Source organism: Prosopis cineraria, unplaced genomic scaffold (assembly GCF_029017545.1).
Source record: "Prosopis cineraria cultivar Desert tree isolate PC_DT_omini unplaced genomic scaffold, ASM2901754v1 PC2, whole genome shotgun sequence".
Lineage (NCBI taxonomy): Eukaryota > Viridiplantae > Streptophyta > Magnoliopsida > Fabales > Fabaceae > Prosopis > Prosopis cineraria.
The window spans coordinates 38,814,408-38,822,441 of record NW_026555333.1 but is presented as its reverse complement, the minus strand read 5'-3'; the positions used below and the strand labels follow the sequence as shown (position 1 = coordinate 38,822,441).

At 31.6% G+C, this 8,034-nt stretch overlaps 1 non-coding gene across 1 annotated transcript; it reads left to right on the top strand.

Annotated features, from left to right (window-relative positions):
- Nucleotides 1–1,612: 1,612 nt before the first annotated feature.
- Nucleotides 1,613–1,729, top strand: LOC129304272 (U5 spliceosomal RNA). The gene has a single exon (XR_008591643.1). It is a non-coding gene; the product is annotated as a U5 spliceosomal RNA (small nuclear RNA).
- The last annotated feature ends 6,305 nt before the right edge of the window (nucleotides 1,730–8,034 follow it).

The following is an 8,034-nucleotide window of genomic DNA, read 5'->3' as shown; positions in this document are numbered from 1 at the left end:
ATAATTAAAATTGAAATTACTTTATACTATGTTTGGATACATATAAATTTAGATTTGGATTTAAGTCAAATCCATTATCTGAGTAATTAAAAATGTATGACCCAAATACAAATTCAAGTTCTACCTCAATCTCTTTATAATTTGAGATCCTTTCTAAACCCCTATTATTTCAAACTCTAACTTAATCTCTTTTATAATTTGACCCAAATTCATGAAGGCTTGATCGGCATGCCAACAGTAATTAGACTGGACCGTTGAAGCTGACGTAACCAAGCCAACACTATTGACTGGGACTGGACTGCCTCTGCAATTGAGATTACACCGTCAGTACCCATTAGGACTAGATGGCTAACTTCCATTGAGACCAAACTGCCCTCACTAGTAGGGACTAAAGTGCAGGCGATGATTTGGATCGAATGATCGACTTCCACTAGGATCATACCTTGACAAGGCGACAATGATTGGGACCGAACAAATGACGATGATAGGGATAGGATGGCCGAATTCAACAAAGATAGGATTGATGGCAATCGGACGATCGACTTCCACCAAGATCGGATTGATAGTGACGATAAGGATAGGATGATTGACTTCCATGGGGATCAGGTTGCTTGTGTTAACTGGGATCGGATGACTTCTTATGATCAAGATTGGACTACTAGCGCTAATCATGATCGAATCGTCAGCAATTCGATCCTGATTGAAATTGCCAGTACTCCCAATCAAGGTCGCTGACCTAACCACAGTAGGAGCCAGTTATTCGATCCTAGTTGCAGGCACAATCTCAGTCGACAATTGTGATTTGGTCTTGATCGCCTCTTGTTTGAACTTGGCCATCCGATCCTAGTCGTCACTATCAATCCAATCTCGGTGGAAGTCTATTGTCCCATCCCAATCATCACTATAGGTCCGGTCCTATTGGAAGTCAATTGTCTTGTCTCGATCGTCGTTGTCGGTTTTGTGCTAATGGAAGTTAGCCATCTCATCCCCAATCATCACCATCAATTCAATCTTGATGGAAATTAGCTCTCCGATCTTGGTGAAAGTTGGCTGTGCTACAGTCACAGTTAGCGTTGACAGTTTGGTCCCAGTAGAAGTTGACCATTTGGACCGTTGACTTTGATTAGGAACAAACTACCGACGTCATTCAAGTTTTTTTTTTAAATTCAAATATAAAATTTGAAATTTGAAATTTCATTTTAAATCTAAATAAAATTTTTTAATATTATAATTTGAAAACTTGTCTTTTTGGTATTACGTGGGGGCTTTCACTTAAAAGCAATAATAAATCCATAACATCCTTGTAACAGTAACAAATATATTTCAATTTTAATGAGCACGAATGATTCTTATGTTGTTTAAGAAAGATTGTAGTGTAGTTTTCAAGGTTTCATTAGTTCGGCCCATAGAACTTTTTTCCAAATATTCACTTTGTAGTTGGTACGCATCTTTGAAGCTATACAAGATCGTTAGACACTTGGCATTCAGTTTTGAGCACCTCGTGTAGATATTATCATAGGATCAGATAAAAAGGTCCACATCGTGAAATGTTAAGAAACCTCAACCACCTTTCCACTATATAAAGTGACGCGTGCACGATCCAGAAGCACGGAGCCGTACGGCGAGCACAGAGCGAACTATTCTTTCGCTTTTTACTAAAGGATACCGTGCGCCCGCCGTCTGAAGCGGCATACGCCTATTTTTGGAGAGGATATTCTGTCCAGAGGATCCTCACAATACAAAGTTCAAAAATTTATTATTCTTTTTATTTTAAATTATAAAATATTTTTAAATAAAATTTTACATATCAATAACCTTTATTAAATATACTTAATAATTTTATTTTTTAAAAATAAAAATATAAATTTTTAAAAATATTTTTTATTTAATAACCACACTTAATTATTATTAAATAAAGAGAGAAAGGTTAATATTAAAATAATTATATTTAATGAAAATTTAATTTTCTTAAAGTGTTTTATATTTTAGAATGTCAAATCTTTCTCAAAAAAATATCTTATAATTTGAGATCGAGGGAATATTATTTTTGGTTTGCTATTGTTTTGTAGAGTGTACCATGCATAATAAATACTTCCTCTATTTAAAAATATAAGACATTTTTTGAGGAGTTGGATGTTAAAAATATAAGGTATTTTTAATTTTTTGATGTGCAATCATTACCTTTTTTTCCCAAAAATATCCCTATTGATAGTGACTTTATATTTATTATAGGGTGTTTAATAGAAATAAATATAAAAATATAGGATTAGTTTGAAATTAAGTAACTACTTTATTAGAGTAAGATTTGATTAAAAATGTCTTACATTTTTTGAATGGAGGGAGTATTATATTGTTTTATCTGGGGGATCGCATATACTTTATTCTTTAATTTTCTTTTAGTTATATAACTCAGCATGAGGAGCAATTATATTCTCTCTTTATTATGTGTAGTCATTAATGTTTCAACACTCTTGTTATTTTTAATATTTAATAAGAGCATAAATATAAATATGAATATAAAAAATAGTTAAAGTATTTTATAAATAAGATCAAACTTAATCTTTTTTTTTTATCCTATGAATAAGATGCTAAGAGTATTTTATATACTTCCCACCCTCTTAGCAAGGAGAGGGAATGATTTTTTTAATCTTATTTATAAATTATCTCATTATATTTTAATTATATTTTCCATTTTACCTATTAAATATTGAAATATGTTATTGAAGTTTATGTAAATTTAGGGTCACTAATTCCTGTAGTGATTTGTGAGTTGTAAATAAAACTGCAGGAGGGAGTGTATCACAATTTTTTTTTTTTACCATGGATCCCTTTCTTTTTATTTTATTGTAGAGGAGTAAATATTTTTCTGTTTAAGTACTCCCTCCATTTTAAATTATAAAATAATTTTTTTAAAAAATTTTGTTTCAAAATATAAGATAATTTAAAAAATAAGATTTTATTAACAATACTTTTTCAATATCAAGAGTGAGAATTATAATGATAGTTTTTCTGACCTCTCTATTTCTCTATGATTCCAATAAAACATATCTGAATTTCTTTTTGTTTTTAGGACAAATAAAATCTGTTTTAATTTGAATTGAAAAACTCAATCAACTTATACATGTGCAAAGGAATGCTTTCTTGACAGATACTCCTATGGTCCTCTGGTCTTACTTATAGGGTAGAGAGAGAAGAAAAATTTAGTTCTATTTATAAGGCACTTGTCAATTTTTAAAGTTTCTCTTTACATTTCTGCCTTTATTAAATGTTTTGAATAAAAATATCAATAATGATATTTAAGAACGTTTATTAGAAGTAAATGTGAAAATTTGTTAAATTTTAATTTAATGAGGTTTAAGATTTTCATTATTTTTAATAAAACATATTAAAAATAACTTATAAATAGGACTAAAAAAAGTATGTAGTGTAGCACAATACAGGACAAAGAGCTTGAGACATGAAAGTAATCAAGCAATATGAAACAGAAAATATGAACATTTTCTTTCTGGCTATGACTAAAGTAAATTGTCTGAAAAGCATAACACAATATGAACAAGACTGCCACTTTTTCTTTGCAAAGGACTTACAAGATACACAAAAAGAAAAAGAAAGTGCTGGAAAACTAAATCTATGACTGTGAGACTGAGATTAGCAGCTGCAGATTTTAAAGGCGCCTTCAAACCTATTTTCCAAACCAGAATGATGATCCACCACAACACTTATAGTGTTACAGCACTAGGTTTCAAGATCTGATTGTTTAATTTAATAACCCACCATTTTTATGTCACAGAATTTGAGCCTTGTGGTGCCGAGACAGAGAAAGAAGAAGGGTTGTGGATTTTGCCGTGATGGCAGAGAAGGAACATTGCTGCTGTGGGCACCATGAACAAGAAGCTGAAGCTGAAGCTGAAGCTAAAGGGAAAAGTGTGTGTGTGATGATGTCTCTGTCACAGACACTTTCAATTTGTAGTTGGCGAGTGAGAGAAGAAAGGAATGAATTGTTAATCAATTTGGCCAAATGAGTGGAAGACTTTGGGTTCACTTATCAGAGTTTACCAAAAGTACTTTTTGAAATATATTTTGAATTCAGATGTTATTTAATTTTTAATCTTATTTAAAAAGTTTATTTAAAAAGATCTTTTTAAATGTGATTAAATGTGTTTTTGATCAACTTAAAATGATGGAGTTTTTAAAAAGGGAAATATTATTTGACCATATTATCCCAAGTTTAATCTCTTATTTTTTATTTTAAAAATAATTAATTCTTTAAAATATAATTATTATTTAAATAAGTAATAATTAGATATCAAGTTTTTAACATTATAAATTGAATAATTGCTTAATTTTTAACATTAATGTTTAATAAAAATTACAAATATTTATCCCATTTTTTAAAATTACAAATTAAAAAAGTACAAATAATTGGAGATCAAGTTTTTAGCATTATAATTAAGTTTTATGTTATTTAAAATATTTATCACATTTTTTAAATATATTTTAAATATATTTCATTTGTATAGTAAAAATTATGAATCATCACAAATTAATGTCCTCTTTAGTAATTATACACTCAAAAATATATTTTATTATCATAATCTAAACAACATTCAGTTTATCAAATTGACTTTTAAAATTTATAAATTTCAAATGTGAGATTTTAAATATAAATTTTAAATTTATATTCTTAACTTAAATCCACACATTCAAACATAACATGAGGGAATTTGACTCCTAATTTCCCATACAAATTGAATTTGAACTAAAATACTTAACTTCCTCTCCAGGTAATAATGAGCAAAGAAAATAATTCACCTTATTTTCAATTTCAAATGTTGTCTTGTCCCTAGAGTTGCCCTTTTGTGAAGAACTCAAGATTTATATAAAGAAATACTGTGTCAGCATGTTAGATGTAAAGTCCCTACTTTAATTTGAACTTTACTATTACATTCACACATATAACAACACAATATTAGAGTAAAAGCCCTCGATTTGTTTTCAAAATGAGGAATCCTAACTTCATCAAACATATGTTCAAATAAGAGGGCTAATAAAAGCGTAAATACAATTCAAAAACTCAATAAAACACAATATCTTTTCCTAAAAAAGTGTCATGCACTGCGACTCACACCACCATGAACCGTGGCATGTAGTGCAGAGCAACGTGCTCTGTTCTTCTCTGTGCCATGCATCACGGTGTGGCATACAATGCACCATGGCTTATATGATAGAAAATTTTGTTGTTATAACATAGTTCACATGGCGAACTTTCGCTGTGCGTCAATTCCACATCCGACGTCTGATTGGAGTGATTCAAACACCCACATAAAGCTTATAACATACTCTAGCTAATGAGTTAAGTTTGGATACAATCGAACAGTTTGATCTAAAATTGAACACTTGGGTGCGAAAAAGCTATTTTTCTCTTTCAAAACTTGCACTCTATTGTTCAATTCTCATTTTTTATCCCATTAGATCACTTTGGGCCTTGAACTAGGTCTAAAAGAACTACATATACCTGATTAATGCATCAAATTACATATATCACATCAATTACTCAATTTGACCTCTCAATGCCACATTACACACTTGTGGATTTATACAAGGCACAACACATATATCTATATACACATATATGCTTGTTCTGCTTCAACCAACTGACTTTCTCATATGGAGCTACGCCTTACCATACGATTTAAAATCACAAATATACTCAACACTTCTAAATGGGGCTTAGCCTCATCATTTGTGTCAAGTTCACACATACACATATAATATCACATTCAATTCACATTCAATACGAGTGGTATAAGTTACATAATAGCATATACTTGCTTATTTGGCATCTAGGCCTACTCACGTACCTATTACTATGGTACCTTTAGCGAGATGCAATATCATATATATATATATATATATATAAAAGTAAGTTTTCAACCACAATTATATGCACATTCACATATTCATTTCACATACACTTATACATCCTAGTTGGTAACTCAACTATAACAACTTATTATACATTCATTTACACAATAGTAGTCATACCACTACCAATCGAAGCTACTTTTTCCTCGCTTCCTCTCTCAGCCTTCTTGTACTCTTTTTACCTGTGTACAAAGGTAATGGAGTGAGACATATGTGCAACTCAAATATAATCCAAATATCAATTAGTAAGCAAAATTATAAACAAGAAATAAAGCAGCATTATTTCAATAAAATAATATAATATGAATATATATGAATTCATACTCATTTATTCGTTATGTTTATGTTCATGCCTTCTCGATTTCACCTAGCAGAGTAAGCTCTACGTTCAGACTAGGACTTCCAATCTTACACAAAACAAGGTCCACCATACCTCTATCTCAGACTAAGTATCCTCTTCGCCTATGGGTGGTCTCCTAGGTTCTTCCTAGATGAGTCAAGCTCTATGCTTAAGACATTTAGGACTTTCTAGCCTTACACAGAGTAAGACCACGACCCCTTACACTAGTTTAGGGTACACTTATAGATCATTATTCTTGGTCCATTATGGCGGAGACAAGTTCTACACTTGAGAACTTTAGGATCTCCTAGGTCCTTCCTAGTAAAGTCAAGCTGTATACTCAAGACCTTTAAGACTTCCTATGAAACATTCTCACTCCACTAAACATAATTAACCAATATAATACTTGGTAATCAGAGACTTAACTCAAAAAGATTATTACCAAGGTTTAATTTGAAAGCAAGGGATCCCAAGTTTTTTAAGTAACAATGAGTTTAAATCAATCAAAACCTTTTATATTAGAGTAAAATAAGTTTTAGAAACATGAGATACCTTAGAGAAGTGAAAGAAGTCGAAAACGGTTGAAAAACAAAACATGTGCTGTGAAAACAGGGTAATGTGCTATAGCTCGTGCATGTTGCGCCGTAGCGTGTTGCTCTTTATGCCATGCATTGTGGCATGTTGCACGAAATTTTAATTGATTTTGCTATCATTTGATAGCAAAATTGGGGAAATTTTGACGTGCCTCGAGTCTCCGTCTGACGTCCGAATGATGTGATCTAAGTGTCTACAGAAAACTCTTTACATGAACTAGCTAATGGCATGGGTTTCATTTCCAAAACAAGTCACACTAGGAAGTTGGACACCTAATTTCAACCACTTTTCACAACTTTCACACAAAATGGGTGTCTAAAACCCTCAACAAGTACTAAAAGCTTTTCCTAACACCTGGATCATGTCCAATGGACTTAGGACTATCAGTACAACACGTCACAAGCATTGAAACATCAGTATAACAAAAACTCACTCCTCAACCCCATTTTACCAAAAACATAGGGGGAGGTAATTTGTCATTGCATCTCGCCCAAATTATTCAAAACATGTTTGAAATTTTAATTGATTTTGCTATCATTTGACAGCAAAATTGGGGAACTTTTGACGTGCCTCGAGTCTCTGTCTGACGTCCGAATGATGTGATTTAGGTGTCTATAGAAAACTTTTTACATAAACTAGCTAATGGCACGGGTTTCATTTCCAAAACAAGTCACACTAGGAAGTTGGATACCCAATTTCAATCACTTTTCACAACTTTCACACAAAATAGGTGTCTAAAACCCTCAACAAGTGCCAAAAGCTTTTCCTAACACCTGGATCATGTCCAATGGACTTAAGACTATCAGTACAACACGTCACAAGTACTAAAACATCAGTATAACAAAAATTCACTCCTCAACCGCATTTTACCAAAAACATAGGAGGAGGTAATTTGTCATTGCATCTCGCCCAAATCATTCAAAACATGTTCAAATCATTATTTCTACACTTGCACTAGTATTTGGCCTATATATATATATATATATATATATCAACTTACATAAAGGCTAAGGACCTAAAATACAAATCTAACATTTCCAACAACAATATAGTGCAAGTGTGATGGCATGCATCTTAGCATTGGCAAATCATATACTATTATATAATTAAATCTAATCTACAGGTATACAGTAGGAATATACTAATTTCCTGCCTCTTTAGCCTTCTCCCTCTCA